Here is a 19,676-nt window from a genome sequence, read left to right on the forward strand (position 1 = left end):
TAGTAGGCGGATAAATAATCCATTCAAATTTTTTATCATTTTCCACCATCGGGTTCCACACTGAGTTCAAAACTCCTTTTTTATTCGGTGTTTTTCCCCCATCTACAAATTCAGTGTCATACTGGAGAACAACCTAAGCCTTGTTCATCGTGTGCACTACTCCCTGTCAATGCACCCCATCCTTCCTACCTTCCTACCCCAAGATTTTCATTTGCTTTCTCGAATATGCTTATTTCTTTAAAGGACACCGGATACTTTCCCTCTAAACAATCAAAATTTACTTTAGGGAAATTTTTTCCACCGTTACGAGCAAGTTCGTCGAGATTTTTCATTGATGACTCTTTGTTTAATGTCTTATGGGCTGCTGCTAAAAACACATATTTAAAACATTGCAGTCCAGTGTCAAAATTGAAACCCTGAACCCCTCCTGTAGCCGACAAATCTGGGTGGCATTTTATTCTTTTACCTCGCCCTCCCCTTAAAATAAAGTTTTTTTTTTTAATCTACTGAGATTCAGATCCATGCGTTCAATGTATAAAATGGTGGAACCACTTCCCCTCTCGCTAAATGTATCCAAAGTTGAAATTAGTTTATTCACCCAGTTGAAAAAATTGTCTTCAAATTCGTTTAGACCCGGATAAAAAGTTTGGTTAGCGATCGAAAAGTGAAAATAAAAAATGTCCCCAGATGTCCCCTTTTGTAAATAGACTTTGATTTACCGACGCTTTAATCCTCCCTCGACCTCCCCGATTCTGGATCTGAATCTCAATAAGTGCTCGAATTCTGTCGATATAGCTATGGAGAACCCTCACAGGGTCATTTAAAATAATGCACGCGTTTTCCTCGGGAAGGCTACAATCTACCCTGCATGTTTGCAAATGACTTAGAGCAGATTCTAAGAAAAAAAATTCACGTAAGACTAGGAAAATAGTACTCTTTTCATCTCCTGTCCCTGTTTGTTCAGGACTCAATTCACTAATAGAAAAGTTGTCGTTAAAATGTACCCGGAAGAATTTGGCCCAACAATTTGCATAAAACTGTCCATTTCTTCAGCTATAAATTGAAAATCTCGAGGGATATCAAATCATGTACTGTCATTAACATCATCCGGGGAAAGGGGGCAATTACCCATGATACTTTGAAGTCCCGGACCATGGAAGGCAGAAGTTTTCACACCTTCCCCCTGAAACTATAAAATGAATGGATTAGGTTTTTTTTTTTGACCAAAGTTTTATCACAATTATAACACACTTTTCTTTTTTTATCAAACCATTTTTTTTTTAACTAAAAAATTACCCCCCCCCCCCAACCCCACCCGGGGAGGACGCTTGGGAACCCGGAGCTTCCTTTGAGGTAGGAGGATCAATACCTTTTCGAGTTGATATCTCGGACTTCACAACACTGTTCAAATAGAACAGCCTCAAATTCTGTCTCGAAAGCATCTTTCAACGAAAATAATTCAGATCGCCCAAAATAATTTATCTTCGCATCATTGTGAAAGACATAATCGGTGATTATTAAAAAAAAAGACCTTCTTATCGCAAAAACACATCCGGCTAGAAGGAACCCTACATAAAATTTAAATTGGATAAAGTAACGATGGAGTAATTTGATAAACATCGACTATACATAAGAGCTTACTACAAAATATACAGTATCCAGAGAACGATCTGTGAAACAGCGACTTATTTGTTTTTCAAATAGCTAGTTTTTGTTTAAAAGGAATATTGGAATTATTGAATTAGAATGTGTCTTTGTTATAAGTTACAAGGTAAGGTTTTTTTTTATAGAAATGCTTGATAATCATTCCTTTATATACCGATAATTTGTTTAATGAAAGAAAATGAAATAGTTTATAAACAAATTTTAAGTTTTAATCATCAAAAGCTATGTGACTGAGAAAATTTTGTCTTAATTTTGAAAAAAAAAGGAAAAAAAATATATACACTTACAAGTTCTTGCTGTACATCAGAAGTCCCTGGCATGGCGTGAAGAGGAGTGTCCCTCCCATCTTGATCTGATGAGGCTGACTCGAATTTCTTGCTATGTTGCATAGAGAGTCCTTGCTGGTCCAACGAACGACCAAATCTGATTACTGCTGGCCTTGCAACTTGCATTGATGCAATATTGATGTCACTAGGTTGCATAGCAGAGATTTCCTCTCGTATGGCTCACTGTCTTTTCGGTTTTTGACCGGACTGTATTGGGACTGACACTGACCGGGCGGCCTCGTCATCTCGCGCTTTCTTTGATGGAGGAGGGGTACATTCTTCTCAATTTGCGGTACCCATAGCTCTCTTTTCAGCTGGAGGGGCAGAAAATTCTTTATAATTTGCCTTAAAAAGAAGAGAAAAAATTTGTATCAAAATAATTCCCCTCTTTTTTTTACAGAAGAAAAAATTAGTCTGCCCCGAGACCCCCTCTTTAATCACATAGACTCAAGGACAAAAGTCTCAAACTACAGAAAGTTATCTTAAAAGATACAAGAGTTACTTACTTAACACAAAAATTTCGTTTTTAACGTATACCAAGTAAATAAAAACTGCGCTATAATCGATTCATAGCCCTCTGTCCAGTCATATGTTTTTATTAAAGCTTCGCGTAAATACAAATATACTGGTAATAAACCCCCAAAATTTTAAATAAAAAAAAAATGACAAAATCTAATTAGCTAGATCAATTCTTAATTATTCAGAATATTAACGGAGGGCATTGAGCCTTCAATTCCATAGTATCAAAACACAAAAAGTTGATAATTATATATTTTTTTATATGCAAAGCTTTTAAAACTTATATACCTAAATTACGAAATAGTTAAAATCACAGAAAAAGGAAGAAAAAGACTCCTGGACATAGCCTAAACTAAAAAATTATTAAGTATATAAAGGGTTCGCCCTCTAGCCTATATCTCACCTTAGCTCACCTTACCTATACTTAGCTAGCTCAATTCTTACTTATTCAAAATATTAACAGGGGGGCATAGGATCTTCAATTCCATAGTAACGAAACACAAAAAAAGTCGACAATTATATGCAAAGCTTTTAAAAGTTCTATACCTAAATTACGAAATATTTAAAATCACGGAAAAAAAGGAAGACCAACCTTTGGGATTTGAACGAAATTCGAACTTTAGTGTAAAGAGCAAGATATTCAGGAGGGAGGCAACCTTTCATATCTGCCGAAACTAATATGCAAATTCTATTTTAATTTTTCATATACATTGAATCAAAATCAAAGTGAACATGCCTCTCTTTTTTGAATATTTACTAAAATTGAAATACAGGGAATAATTTAATATTTCATGATGAATGAAGCTTTTTAAAAGAGGTAACTACACAGTGTAAGGAAAGAATTTCTTCCTTAACTTAATGACGAGACAATTTCTTTTTATTATAATAATGAGAAAATTTTACTCACCAGAAATTGCTTAGAATCATCCATTTTCTATGTAAATGTTCACAAAAAAAATCAGTAGTGTTAAGTTGAATGAACTATTCAAAACTTCTGAAGAACCTAATTTGGAACCTGGATATATACAAAAAAAAATGGCATAACCGCTAAACAAAACATGGTGGTTTTGTTTTATCAATAAAAACAGACATTCATATACCTCATATTAAGAATTGTGTAAATCACTTGGCAAAGGAGTGATGACCTGTAGAATAGAACCACTATAAAAACCTGTTTGGTACAGGGGCCTTGGCAAAGTATAATTTAACAAAAAAAATCATTGCATAACAGCGAAAAAAGACATGGTGGTTTTGGTTTATCACTAAAAAAAGACATGTATATACCTTGAACTAGAAATTGTGTAAATCTCTTGGCAAAGGTGTAATGACCTGTAGAATAGGACTACTAGAAAAACCTGTTTGGTACAGCGGCCTATGCAAAGTATAAGGTAACATACTACTATTGTTTCTTATAAATACGTCTTCATAACTCCTTCGTGAAGTGCGATACTCTCGGCGCGTTCGGTGCTGTTTCTGGAGTGGAAAGGCTGTGAACCATTACATGGGTAATATTGTAATTTCAATCGTCAAAAATCCTTAAACTGAGATTTTATTCCCATCCCTATTGTAGGCTCTCTTTCCCGCTCCCCTTATCAAGTAAAAACTAAAAATGCGGTATGGAAAACTACCTAGAGTAAAATGGCATTTATTTATTTTCAGGTTATGAAAATAATAATTGTAATTGAATTTCTTATGTGCAAATTCTGAAAGAGAGTGTTAATGATAAGCCCCCCCCCCAGACTTTTATTTACGTGACACAGTTGAACTAATCTTGTTCCAAAATTTAAAGGATGACAGAAGTAAAGTTATATTTAATACCCTTAAGAATCATGTTGAATTCTTTAGTTTCTTCACCCAATTTAGTCTACACCAAAATCTTTTTGTAAACTGTATTGTGTATTTAAAAAGAAACGAGCCAGATTCAATTTTAAAAACAAAGTTTTTCTTACAGAAATAAAGAGGGAAGTTCAAACTTAAAACGAACAAAAAGTATTACTCAGAAATCCGAAATACTTAAGACTGAAATTCAGTCATAAAGACTACGGTATTAATATTTCCCTGATCAGCCTTGCGTTCTATTTTTGTTGCAACAAAATAAAATAGCAAAACTGTTAAACTTTTTTCCATTTTTTGACCTAATTTTAAACGAGAGCTTCCTAGTTTCAATTAAAGATAATGTCATTTTTGTAGCCTTGTATAAAGCATAAATTTCTCATCGCTAAGTCATTTTCCTTTGGCAGGAAATAGCTGTTTAAATAAACATCGTATTTCCTCTCCCCTAAATGGGAGGTCGTTTACTCGCTCCGTTGCCCATCGATTTCCTACTCAGGCAGGTCTCATATTGTGGCCCCTGCAGTTTTATAAATCCTACATAATCCTTTTCATTCCAAGAGCATAGAGATTTCTATTCTCCCATTAGAATTGGTGGCACACTTCGAAAACAAGGGAATTACCAATTCTCAATGAGAAAATAGAACGAGGAGGATGCAGCAAGTGTAAAGTTTGGTTAAAAGAAACACTTCAGCTGTAAGGAATATAGAAACGTTAATGCATTGCTAGATTGAAATGTAAATAAGAATACTTTTTACTTTTCTCATCGAGCTTTATTTTGCAAAAAAAACATTCAATTTTTCTCTCAACAATCTGATTTGTTGCTGAACTTAAGCTTCACCAGCACATCAACAGAAAAGGAATTAGGTCTTCTTCAATTGGCATTTCTAATACTTAAGCTTTTTGTAAAATAGGGAACTACAAAAAAGTCAACAGAATTTTATTTTTGAGTCATAAAAAAAAACGCATTAAAGTTAAAGGGAATTAGAAACAGAGTGGATTAGATGATTTAAATGTAAATAAATAAAGATACTTCTTGCTTTTCTTGTTAAATTTTTTACTTTATTCCGTTTTTTAGAAAAAATTTAATGTTTTCTCATTAATGAAATAAAAATCCAGGCGACGAATTGTAAAAATTTGGGCATTAAAACAAAAGAGGAAAAACAGAAAGAAAGTAAATGCAATTTCTCTAAACTGAAAAAACTGAAACTTTTCTCTAAATTAAACTCAATATCTAGGGGGGGAAACGTTTAATTTTATTCATTTTATCAGTGAAAATACCAAAACAAGGCGTTTATCAATGAAATTAAAGTTATTTGCAATCGGGTTTGATCCCTCACGAAGAAACAGAAAATCTAAGAAGCTCAAAATTCTCAAAAAAAAAAAAAAAAAAACTTGTCAAGAACAACATTAAACCCTAAGCCGGGGGGCTACCGAAAATTCCCAGGAAACAATGAATGAGAAAGCCTCTTCACAGTTACATCCTTAGCCACGTCACATCCATGAGAGCTTTAAATGAAGCAAGGATAGCCTTCGAATCTGGAACTATCGGCTTAATCCTAGCTAAAGATTGCTCTACCTTGATTTTCGTTTCATCAAGCTTCTGATATACAGACTCATCATCAAGTAAAATCAAATAATAAAAAAACGTTTCTTTTCAAATAAAAAAATATTTTTTTAACTGAAAGTAAGGAGCAACATTAAAACTTAAAATGAACAGAAATTAGTCCGTATATGAAAGGGGCTGTCCCCTCCTTAACGCCTCACTCTTTACCCTAAAGTTTCTTATTTTTTCGAAAAATAGAGTTGTGAGAAAGAGTCAAACTTAAGCGTAAAGAGCGAGAGGTTGAGGAGGGGACAGCCCCTGTCATACACGGAATAATTTCTGTTCGTTTCAAGTTTTAATGTTACTCCTTACTTTCAGTTAAAAAAAAACTTGTTTTTAAAACTTGTGGTTAAATGGCTTTCTCGAAAGTTCTTTAATTTTATTTACGAACGTTTTTATTAGTAATAAATATACGTAACTTACGAATCAACTTCCGTGACGAACTTCTATATTCATATATTTTTAATACATATGTTAGGGGGTTCGCCCCCTAGTCAATACCTCGCTCTTTATGCTTAAGTTCGAATTTTGTTCCAATTCTTTAAAAATGACCCTTTAATTACAAAGGCTGTTAATTAGCATAAATAGCTCTTATGAAAATACCAAGAAAACTTTAGCGTAAAGAGCGAGATACTGTCTAGGGGGCGAACCTAATCATACACGTAATAATTTATGTTCGTTTTAAGTTTTGATGTTGCTCCTTACTTTCAGTTGAAAAACTTGTTTCTTTTTAAATTTAATTTATGATGTTTTTTTTTTAAATAATGCTGGAAAATCCGGCACCCCCTTCAAAGCAATGTCCCTTCCCCCAAGGAAAGATCCTCCCACGTAACCCCCCCCCCACTACCAGCAAAAATGCCCCCTGAAAACGTCTGTATGCTTCCCAATAATCAATACTATATGTAAACCCCTGTATAAAGATAATTAGCAGTAAATACACCGCAGATGATTTCTGGCTCTTCATTCTCGGTGCGAACAAACAGCTACTCCCACATACTCTTTCATTAGCGCATACAAACAGATCCTCTGATTTGATCTGCCATCAGCGGTCCAATTACCCTGGAACACGTATTTTGGCAGAAACTTTCTCAAAATGCCTTTGAAACCAACTCGAGACTTCGAAACCTACTTGTAATTCCTAAAAACATCTAATAATAACATTGCACTAATAATTACCGATTTTTATGTATGTATTGGAATAAATTAATTTAAAATTAGTTTCTTTAAAATTTAGTGTTCCAACGAACACTACATCTGCCCGTGAAAAGATCTAATGTCGCTTATGTTTTCAAGTTCTCCGGAGCACTCGCACCTCGGTCCGGGTTTTTATAATGGGTGAGATAGGGGACGATCATAGTATCTAATATTTATATACTGTGATGTAAACATTGGGCAAAGTTCAAAACTTGCAGCCCTTCCCCCAGGGACTGTGGGGGATTCAGTCATCCTCAAAGACATAGTTATTATATTTTTCGACAATGCTGAACAAAATGGCTATCTCAAAATTTCGATCGGGTGACTTTGTGAAAAAATGGACGTGGGAGGGGGCGTAGTTAACCTCCATTTTTGGTCACTTAAAATGGGCAATAGAAATTTTAATTTCCGTTCAAGTGAGCCCTCCCGCGATATTCTAGGACCACTGGGTCGATACGATCAACCATGGGGAAAAGAAAAAAAACAAAAAACAAATAAACACGCATCCGTGATCTTTCTTCTGGCAAAAAATACTATCCACATTTTTGCAGATAGGAGCCTGAAAACTCTACAGTAGGGCTCTCTGATAAACTGAATCTGATCATGTGATTTTCATTAAGGTTCTATGACTTGTAGGGGGTGTTTTCCCTTTTTTCGAAAATGAAGCAAATTTTCTCAGGTGCTTAACTTTTGATGGGTACAACTAAACTTGATGAAACTTATATATTTGAAATTAGCATAAAAATCTGATTCTTTTGATGTATCTATTGGTATCAAAAAAGGTTTTTTATAGTTTCGGTTACTATTGAGCCGGGTCGCTCCTTACATACAGTTCGTTACCACGCACTGTTTGAAAGACCTATGACAACCAGGATCCACAAAACCTTTGAATTCAAAATCAATCAAAACCACTTTCTTCATAATAAGATGATCAGCGTCACTTAATCCTACATAACAAAAATATTCACAGAAAGTAAACCCTAACATCAGCAGAAAGCATGGTTTACATAGTTGTTTGCACCAATGACAAAACGTTACAATGTCCAAGTATATACTGTAATGACAAAATACTGTACGAGAACCCTGCGTTTCCAAAACTGCAACCGCAGCCGGGACGAAATTTAAAAATCCTTTGCAACCCGCCTTATGATAAAAAAAGCATTTTCATTAAAAACATTATATTTCATAAGAATCCGGTTATTTTTTGGCTTGTATCATACACAGCTTGTTTCATAATATACATTCAAATATTACATATTCAGCTTTTTTATTCCTAACTATTTAGATATGAGTGAATTTGGAGTAATTTGTCAAATGCTTAGCCAGAAATTGATCATACGAGGTTTTTCCGCTAATAAACAATAATGTTCCGCTAATAAACTTTTAAGCAAATATATTAAAAGTTATCAAGAAATATTAAAAGATATTTTAATGTAACTTTTCTTGTTTATATCTGTTTCCATAAACCAATGAATTAGGGTACTTTTCAATCCTGGCATGTGTTCTGGTGATCTTTTGTTCTGGTGGGAGTTTAAACTAATTTCTACCTAGTAAGATTAGCAGCACAACGCAACGCGCAGGCGATAAAGCCAAATCAAAGAGTATAGTAGGAGAAAGATACGGAAAAAAATGGTCGAACCAGGAAAAAATTGGTAGAGAAATAATTTTTGAACCACTGTGTTCAGAAAAGAGAGCTCTACAACATATCAAAAAGCTAAATCTCCATCCCGTTGTGAAATTCCCTTTTTTTCACGTTTTTTTGCGCCTATTTCTTAGATATTTCCAGAATCCGAGAATGAGGAACCGTGAAAAGAAAAGTAGTTTATTGATGGTTTCCCTTTTAATAAACGATTGTTTTTGTGCTATTTTATTCGACAGAAACATCACGTTTAATCATTTAATTCTTTTTTATGTTTTGTTTTTTTATGAATTAAAAAAAAAAAAAAAAATTAAGCGACACCCGATCACGGGGTATTTTTTGAAGAGGAGCACGAATTTTCGGTTCATTTTTCCCCATCTGAACAAATAGCCTACCGGCGTTCCGAATCCATTTCTTTTCCTATCGAGCTTTATTGGTGACATTTTCAACCAGCTGGAAAGTCCCTTCTGATATTCACTTTCTGTTACACCATGCCTTGATCTTACACTCTTTTCAAAGTTGCTTCAATCTGCTGAGCCTTGTAGAGCCACCCATCTGCAAAAAAACTCCTCAGATGGAAAGTATTTTGGAGCCCGAGCAGAGATTTAACACAGGTGCGTTTTTGTTTGTTTTTCTTGCCGATGCTTTTGTAACTTAACTACTAGGAAGCGGAGAGGAATCGGAGGAAGGAAATATAGAAAAGAAAGAAGACTCTACGCTTGTCCTACCTCTCTTTTCTGACACATATTTTATCAGCGCCATCTGTCTGAAGAAAACTTAAGTACAGCAAACAAGTCGCTTGAGTGCAGCACGGTTGACGCCGCTAGGTGGAAAGAAAAAGCTATTTCTCTCGTGGAAGCGAGAGTATTATCAACTATCGCCGGTCCCTTTCGTGGATGTGACTGTCAGATTTCCCTGGTCAAGAATCCTTAAAGCACCCATGATACTCGACGCCGGCCCTCAATAAGATTGACAGTTCATTGATTTTAGTAACCTATCTGAACTGGAGAGGGTTTAGCTACAGAATTTTTCGGTTCAGAATCAGGGTTTTCGTTGTAACATTCACCGACAGCTCACTTATTCCCAGTTCTCTTTTTTACATGGCTGAGACCGCAGTTTTATGACCCCTTTGTGAACGTTCAATAGACACCTCAGAATCGTCGGTACTGGCAGAAAAAGGAGCTACGGCGATCAATGAAACTAGCGAAACGAGAGGTACCAGCATCTCTGTCGAGGCAGGGAACCAAGTCCATGTTGCTTGCAGAAAGACTTTCACCAAAAAAATATACCTGTCGAAAATTGAGAATGAGAGACGACGAACCTTGCAAGAAAAGACGGAAGCAGAAAAAGTGGTACTCCGATCACGGACTCCAAGTTTCAACTTCCAAGAGTGTTGCTTTTTCTGCACTACAAGCATAAATCTCAACACTGACCACAGAAAACGACACGAGTGGTACAAGGTTCGGACTAAAGACTTTGAAGAGAGTATAAAGGCAGTGTGCAAAAGCCGTGATGATGATTGGTCAAATAACGTTTTCTGCCGAATATGTGCAGGGTCAGACCTGCTCGCAGTTGACGCCATTTATCACGCAGCCTGTTCTTCTATGTTTTGATTAAATAAGAGCCTTCCAGCCAGATTTGCGACGCAAGAACTTTTTGGAATACTCGAAGATACTACGCCAGGTAAAAAACGTCCAAGAAGGGGGAGGCCAGGTCACGATGAAAGATATCATTCTTTTTTGAAGCTGGCTACTTTTTTCGAAGAAAATGACGAAGAACAGTATACAGTCAGTGAACTTGTTGTTAAAATGGGAGAGCTTTTGAATGGGACAGATCGTGAACCGTACTGTAACAAGTACTTGAAGAGCAAGCTTCTGGAATATTTCAGTGACCAGCTAGTATTTGCAACTATTGACGGTAAGGCTGACGTGGTGACACTAAAAGAAAAAGTATCAGCGATACTTCAGAATTTTTTTTACTTGGAGAAAACCAATAACGAAGAGAGTGAGAAAATCAAGCTTATTAGAGCAGCAGCAAAGATTATCAAAAGTGATATCAAAGGACTGCCAGCACAGAAAGAATCATATATGACCGCAAAGCAGATTTCTTCTGGAGAACAGCTGGAAGGCTCTTCACCTGATAGCATAATGGTGTTCTTAGGTGAAATATTCGTTGGAACCAATATTTCCTTCAAAGTGCTTGCCATTGGCAATTCCATCGTTCAAGCAGCTCACCCGCGTGCCCTCATTTGTCCACTGCAACTAGGCTTAGCAGTGCAACTGGATCAGCATTTCAAGTCCAGATTTCTTATTGACACTTTACACAGCCATGGATTCTGTTCCCCCCATGCTGAAGTCCAGAAATTTAAACTTTGTGCATCAGTCCATGATGAATCTAGCCTTGCAGGAGTTACCTCCGCACATGCTGTGCAGCATGTAGATGATAATGCAGATCACGATGTTTGCACGATGGACGGAAGAAACACTTTCCATGGGATGGCTCTGCTAGCAACAGTCACGCCTCCTCTCATTAACAGCCGATCACTCATTCCGAGAGTTGAAGTTTCATTAGATTAAGTAGCCGAAAAAGTAAAATGTCCCATCTACCCGTACCTCTTAAGGGAGACAGTGCTTTCAAAGGTGCAATATGAGATGATTCCTGGAAAAAATGTCAAAGACCCGTATGCCTCACTCGATCAGCTCTGGTTCGCTACTGGGTTCCTGAATGTCCCAAAGCCAAGCTGGAATGGATTCATGCAGTCAGTTTTCTCTAACTAAATACATCATGAAACGGGAAACCGTCGCAGCAAGGCAAGCGTCTTGTTTTTGCCTATGATTGACCTCCCGTCTAGCAACGAATCCTGCCTTTACTCAACCTTGCGCTTTGTAGCTTCGCAAGGCAGAACCTACGGATTCACACCCGTTCTCATATTTGACCAGCCGCTCTGGTGGAAGTCTATGAAGATCCTCAAGTCCGACACGACGAATGAGCTGAGTAGTATTGTTCTCAAGTTAGGCAGTTTTCATTTGATGATGAGTTTCGTCGGATGCATAGGACACCTCATGCAAGGTTCTGGTCTGAAAAAGGTACTGGAATTGGTATACGCGACTGGTGCAGTGCCGCACATTCTTTCTGGAAAAGCGATTTCTAGAGCTGTTCGAGCTCACATTCTCGTGAGCTCGGCCATATATGCTCATCTCCTCGAAGAAGAGCAAGCGACGTTTACGTCTCTAGACATGTCTACTGTCTTCACTAACATACTGGATGGATACCTCCCACCCGAAGATCTCAGTCATGATCCCCAGCTCAAGCAACTTGAAAACTTTCTCAAGCAGAGACGCCAAGACCTGCTGACTCAGAGAACTGTGAAGCTCTGGTTTCAGTAGCAACAATTCGAAGTTTCAAGAAGAAGAACTTAGTGAAGAAGAATAACAGTTAACTGTGATGATGAAAAATATAGTTCCTACATTTTGATGATGTGCAATTTTTATATATTTGAAAAATAAGATAAAAGCTTTTCTCTGAACACATTAAGTTAGAACCTACCTTGTCTCATGGTGTTTGGCGCTGAGGGGTTTCCTCATTCCTGTTTATTGTTGTTTAGTCTTTTTTTTCAAAGCCTTTCGTTTACATAGCCAAATAGACTAAAAGAACGACAAACTTATTCCGTAGTAGACCTTGATAAACGCTGGTAAGAGTTTTTTTCCCCAAAGACACAGTTTTTTTCCCCATTTTTTTTTTTTTTTTTGATGATAAATATTTTTCTTTTGTTCAGTTAACTAAATTAGTATCAGAAATTAATTCAGAGCAAAAAGCTTATATAAAAATATTTGTAAAAAATTATAGTTTACTTTTTTAATTTTTTTTTCCCGGTTGTTGAGAAAAGAAATAAAAAAACATAAAAAAAAAACAATTTCGCATCGAGCTAGAGATTTAGATTTTTGATATGTTGTTAAGCATTTTTTTTCGGTCCGGATGGTGAAGAAACCATTTCTGTACCAATTTTTTCCTGGTCAAAACTTATTTTTCTCCTACTAGTATGCATAAACACTTTCCCATCAGAGTTTCCAGCCCTAGTAATTACCGTTACTTCTAGTGATCTTTTGCTTATTTCTAGTGATTTTTTTAAATCACGAAAATGCAACAAAAATTCAATTGAAAATGCGAATTAGAGCTTGGTTCAAAATAAAATTAGTGTTGGTATTCAAGTTTTGAAGAAATAGTCTGCAATCAAGAACGCATATCTTGCCGTAAAAAGTATGATTTTGTTTTCATTCGTGAGACTTTTTCCTTCAAAGTCAACTATGTCTGCTTCTTTACTAATGTACCAAAGCTCTTTTAGTTGATCCTTAGGATAAGATTATTTAACCAGTTCAAGGAGATGAGACAGAGAACAAAATAGCATTATCCCTTTCATATCTAGCCGCTTTCACTTAAACTATCAGATCCAAACAATCAGTGGGTGTTGGGCAGAACAGATTGACAGTGGGCAGGGGCAAATCTCCAGCATTTTTATTGGGGGAGGCAAGAGGAGTTCATATCCGGATAGTCAAGGGATGGGATATATAATGTTTTTTTTTTTACAAATTATTGGGGGGAGCAACTGCCCCCCCCCCCAAACGACACCCCTGAGATTGGGTAAGGTTTGCCTCCCCCTGCAATATGTTTGGCGATCCGGTAAAATCATGACTTAAAGCACCGTATTCTTACTGGCTCACTATTCAAATTCAATAAATGAAAAGAATTAAAATTATACAATAAGATAAAACAATGAAGATGAAAACCTCTAGAATCTCAAACTTCTATAATCTTTTTATCAGACAGTAAATGTGGCAATTTTACTAACTAAATTTATAGATTAGTCAAAAAGATAAATTTTATGCTTAAAATGATGGGGTTGGTGAAAATAGGCTATATTACTGACGAAGTATCAAAGAACAAGTGCAAAAGAACAAGCTTTTAAGTGCAAAAAAACAAGCTAGCTACACAAAAAAATGTCAAGTTTGTAGACCAATCGATTATAAATAAGCGCGGTGAAATGATCTCAGAACCCAAGATTTATGCTATATCTGGTCCTCAAGCTGTATTAAGATTGATGTAATATGGTCCTCAGTTCGTTTTGGTACTAAACATTTAACTTGTTTGGTTCTGGATCCAAATGTCAGAGGACAGAAAATGCGTGGGTATGAAGTGGACTGTGTCACTGCAATCAGATGATGAGTCGAATGCTATGAAACCTTGGCAAATTGAACGAACATTTTTAAGCGATATATATGGAAATATCCCAGCGGCAAATAATTGGAGGATTGGAGATCATTCTATGTTATTGAAACCTGCGGTGTCCCCAAAATTGTGAAGTAAATGGCAACAACTTCTCGTTTCTTCAGCCAAACAACAACTTCTCGGTTCTTCAGTCAAATAGGTGAAAGTTGTGAAAGTATCCTATCCAAAGCTATTTCTATTAAAGCTATTTCTGGGAAAAGGTCTTAGTATTTCCGAAATCAGACCTGATCATAAATCGTGGAAATCACGGGTTATTTTAATCCCAGATACTATGGAAATTAACACAAAACATAGTTTCTTGGGACAAAATTAAAGGGTTTTTGTATCCATTACCATTAAAACGTCAAAAATTATCCAGCAGTGTCCAAAGCATCTTTACTAGGTCCCTAATGTGTAAGCTTGTTAGGGTCAACAAACACAAAAAAAAAGTCTTTGCCAGTTTATGAGATATTAAAGAAATGGGCAATATGTAAATTACTGGTTAAATAAAATTAGCCGTAAAATTGACCAAGATTAATAGACTTGGTACTTGTATGATACAGCCTTGACCTCAAATACTTCATCTAAGTAGAAAATGTTTCTCTGACCCTCAATCCTAATGAAATATCACAAATATGACGAAAATATGATACTTTATTAACAAAATTATAACTTCAGGTTAGATTAGAATGAAGTCAATATTAGAACGAAGATCCCAAATCTTCATTTTAACGTCCTTGGTTAGACTCAATTCTGTTTCAATTAAATAAAAAAAACAAGTTTTTTAAACTGAAAGTAAGGAGCGACATTAAAACTTAAAACGAACAGAAATTATTCCGTATATGAAGGGGGCTGTCCCCTCCTCAACGCCTCGCTCTTTCCGCTAAAGTTTTTTTATTGTTTAGAAAAATAGAGTTGTGAGAAAGTCAAACATTAGCGTAAAGAGCGAGGCGTTGAGGAGGGGACAGCCCCCTTCATATACGGAATAATTTCTGTTCGTTTTAAGTTTTAATGTCGCTCCTTACTTTCAGTTTAAAAAACTTGTTTTTTTTATTTAATTTTTGAACGTTTTTGAATTAATGCAGGTTTTGATTTTGGCTCACCGTACATGAATAATTAAAACAGATTTTGCATATTATATTTGGTTAAATGGCTTTCTCGAAACTTGTTTAATTTTATTTACGAACGTTTTTATTAGTAATAAATATACGTAACTTAGAATTAACTTACGTAACGAACTTCTATATTCATAAAATTTTAACATGTATATTAGGGGGTTCGCCCCCTAGTCAATACCCTGCTCTTTAAACTATAGTTCGAATTTTTTTTCCAGTTCTTTAAAAATGACCTCTTAATCACAATCAGTTGATCAGTTGAAAAACTTGTTTTTTTTTATTTAATTCCTGATCTTTTTCTTTAATAATGCTGGGAAATCCGGCGCCCCCTTCATAGCAATGTCCCTTCCCCCATGAAAACTTCCTTCATGGAAAGATCCTTCCATATAGCCCCCGACCCTCTCCTTCCCCCACCTACCAGAAAAAATCTCCTCTGAAAAAGTCTGTATACTTCCCAATAACCAATACTATATGTTAACATTGAGTAAAGTTCATAACTTTCAGCCCTCCCCCTGGGGCTTTGGAGGATCAAGTCATTCTAAAAGACATTTTTATCATATTTTCGACCATGCTGAACAAAATGGCTATCTCAAAATTTTGATCGGGTGACTTTGGGAAAAAAATGAGCGTGGGAGGGGGCCTAGTTGCCCTCCATTTTTTTTGTTAAATTAAAAAGGTCAATATAACTTTTATTTTCCTTTACAATGAGCCAACCCACTATTTTATTGGACCAGTGGGTCTTTACTATAACCCCTTGGTAAAAAAAAAAAAAAAAAAACAAATAAACACGCAAAAGTGATCTTTATTATGGCAAAAAAGTGAAAATTCCATATTTTTTTAGATAGGTGTTTTAAAACTCTACAGTAGGGTTCTCTTATACGCGGAATATGATGGTGTGATTTTCATTAAGGTTTTATAGCTTTTAGGGGGTCTTTCCCCCTTTTTTCGAAAATCAGCCAAATTTTCTCAGGCACGTAAATTTTGATGGGTAATCTTAAATTTAATGAAACTTATATATTTGAAATCAGAATTAAAATCTGATTCTTTTGATGTATCTATTGGTATCAAAATCCCGTTTTTTAGAGTTTCGGTTACCATTGAGCCGGGTCGCTCCTTACTTACAGTTCGTTACCACGAACTGTTTGATACAGATCGCACACTAAATGAATTTCATACATGGACAAGAAAGCCGGCTCTGCTTATATGGAGAATTTGGTGTCGGGGCTATATCATACAAGTCCCATAGACTTTACTATCCCCGCCTAAACATTTTGGCAGTTACCCTGCATAGAGATGGCATTCCACCAACATAGTGCCTACTGAGGTAATGTTTTCTGTACCTTCCTTTGTCCCAGTGGCGGATCCAGGAGGGGGGGGCGAGGGGGGTAAGCACACCCCTTAGCGTAGTCTAAAGTAGTGTAATTTACTTAATTAACTCAAGTTTGCGTTAATTAAACTTGCTCCTAACGCAAGTTTATCGAATCAACCTCTTTTGCCCCCCCCCCTAAAAAAAAAATTCGGATCAACCTATGTTGCGCCCCCCTAAAGAAAATTCTGGATCCGCCTCTGCTTTGTCCCGCAGTCGGAGGACAATACTCCTTACCAACAACGACATCATCATCATCAACAAGCATATGTTCTTTTGGTCTCTATCTAGAACCTTCCTATATCCTATGGAAAACTGCCTTAAACTTTTCTTAAAGATGTAGATAATCGAAAAATACGCCTTTTCTGCTGCTTTCAAGAACAAAGCAGTCAAATTTTAAATTTAGTAATTTTCTCAAGATTTTATGATTTTTATTTTTGACCAGGTGGACACCCTGTTTGCCACAATTCCTAGTGTCTAACCGATGTAAAAAATAAAAATAACAATAAGCAAAAAAAGATTGGGTGATTTTATTTCTTTCACGATCCATAAAAATTTCTCCGCGATCCGGTGCCAGTTCGTGACTGGCACTTAGGGAAACGCCGTGCCTGCCTACACTACCTGCTCAATGGCAATTAACCCATTCGAGTTCAGTTTTATCCCTGATGGGGTGCCACGATCCTAATTTTTGATTTTTTGAAAAAAATATTAACAAACAAGAATTTAAATAGCAGTAAAATCATGACCGAATTCGAATTACAAATTTTCAAAGAGCTTGTAATATAAAAACTATAACCCTATTAATAAATTGGAATAGCACTAGTTTTCAAACACGACTGGGTTTATTCACCCATAATGTTTGGTAGAGGCCTCTGTGTTCTGTAAATCGCTTGAACGAATTGAAACAACACGTTTTTTATTTTTGTTAGTAAACATAATTAGCAGACATAATTAAACATAATTAGCATAATTAGCGTATTTCCGTCATTAAGTTTTTTTCAACTTAAGTGTGTGGAGATTTTTTGCCACCCTTGAGTGAAAATAACGATTTCAATTGATTTTACTTACAAAGAAAAACATTAATAATTAGCCAAAGAGCATTACAATAATCATCAACTTCAATTGAATTAAGTAGTTCTGACGTGAATCCGATTCATCCTTTCTGTTTATTACGGATTCCTTCCTTTACGGATTCACGTACGCTAAACTAACACGTTCCTTCATTCCTTTGTAATTTTTCTTTGTCTTCTAACTGCAGATTTCGTAGTGGAATGCTTTCATTTGCAATTCAATGTGATTTTTATTATTCCTTGTTCCGTGCCTTTTTCTTTATCTGTTCAGAGTCATTTGTCATTTTGTATAATTTTGAATGCGACATAGATACTAAAATTCATATGAACACTCCTGGTAGAAAAATGATTAATTTTTGCTCTTGAAATATATATAAATATGACGTCAATCACATGAATTTTTTTCAAAATAAAGGCTCTAAACCAACTTTTCCAAAATCGTGAACTACCTAGATTGTCTTTTTTCTCAGGGAAGAAAACCCCAGGGTACCAATTAAAAAAAAACATATGGAACCGTTTTCAAAAAAAAATTTATGCATATATATATATATATATATATATATATATATATATATATATAGTATACATACATACACAGAAACACAGTTGCTCGTTTAAATAGGGTAGATATATTACATAAAAAAAAGCACTTTGTAGAGTGACCGGCAAACATAATATGTAGAATTTACTTTATAACGTCAAGGATTTTAAAAAGCCAAAATGTCCAGTTTCATTCAAGTTTTGAAAATATTTTCCTTGGGAAGGAATAAGGTGAAGCTGTGCCCAGAGGAGGTGGGTTACCGGGTTTGAACCCCTCCAAAATAAAAGATTGTCTGACTCACAAGAACGTAAAAAAAAATGCATATAAACATTTAATATGATTTTTAAAGCTTTTTTGTAACCACTGCCTCCCACCCACCCCCTCCCAAAAAATAGCCCCCCCCCCCAAAAAAAAGAAGATCCTGAAAACCCCTTAGAAGGGGGTCCTTCGAATCAGTATTAGGAACATGAATCTCCTGTGAATTCGATTGGTTCTCTTTTAATCTGATTGATCATTACGAATGAGGTCCACCTTATAAAAAATAAATAAAAATAATTTATCTGAATATATTTTCAACTAGCTTTGAACCAAACCGTTCATGGTGGTGGACAGCAATAAAGATCAACTCTTCTCCGTACTATGAAGTACTTAGAACAAAGGTAATATAAAACAATATAAACATTAGAAGCATTGGACTTTTTAGGTTGATTCTAAATACATAACAACTATTAAGCTTAACTTTTAGAACCGAAATTTATTTTCATACGAAAATTTGTATTATATCGGAGAAAAGGGGAAACAATCCCTAAAAAGGGGTGCAACATTGTTGAAAATTAATCTACAGTGTTTAGTATGCCGGAATAACAATCTCAAACCTCCATTTATAAAATACGAGACTTTGTATTTTACCCGAGAAGGATGGTCAGGTGCTAATTGTTTCAGTAATTTTTTCCTTTAGGGGTTATTGTATCAAACCAGCAGTCGTAAGATATTGGGAAAACAATTTTAGTTAGAGTAACAAACATGTAACTTCGTTTGAAGTTACATGTTTAGATTAAAAGTAGGAATGGGAGCTGAGGGGACAGAAGCACCCCTCATATTCTTAAAAATGTTTGAATGTGAGATAAAACATTGAATATATCTTCTTACTTGCACAAAAGAGGAAGTAAGAAAGGAAGTAAGAAGTGATGTTAAAAACCATGGTGTCGAAAATGTAATAATTATAGTGAAAGTTTTATTTTTGGCAATTTCATTACCCCCTCCCCATCTCCCCCGGAATTTTTTCAAGCCCTTTGTCTTAGAAAATATAAAGGATTTATTCAAAGAGGAGATGTTATATTATAGCGTCCTTTTTAAATAGCAGCCTGACCACATCTGAATAAACCGCCGTTTTTCTGCCATTTCATTCCAGATGAAAAACAACAATACCCGAAAATAAGGCAAATGTTTTCAGCCAGCGAACAAAAATTTAAAGGAAAAAGCCAGGATTGCAGCGGAGCCCCCGCTCTGCCATCTTCAGTCCAAGAAAAAACATATAAAACAA

This window comes from Artemia sp. Qi Xiang Cuo, chromosome 2, assembly GCF_049724085.1.
Source record: "Artemia sp. Qi Xiang Cuo chromosome 2, ASM4972408v1, whole genome shotgun sequence".
Taxonomy (NCBI): Eukaryota; Metazoa; Arthropoda; class Branchiopoda; order Anostraca; family Artemiidae; genus Artemia; species Artemia sp. Qi Xiang Cuo.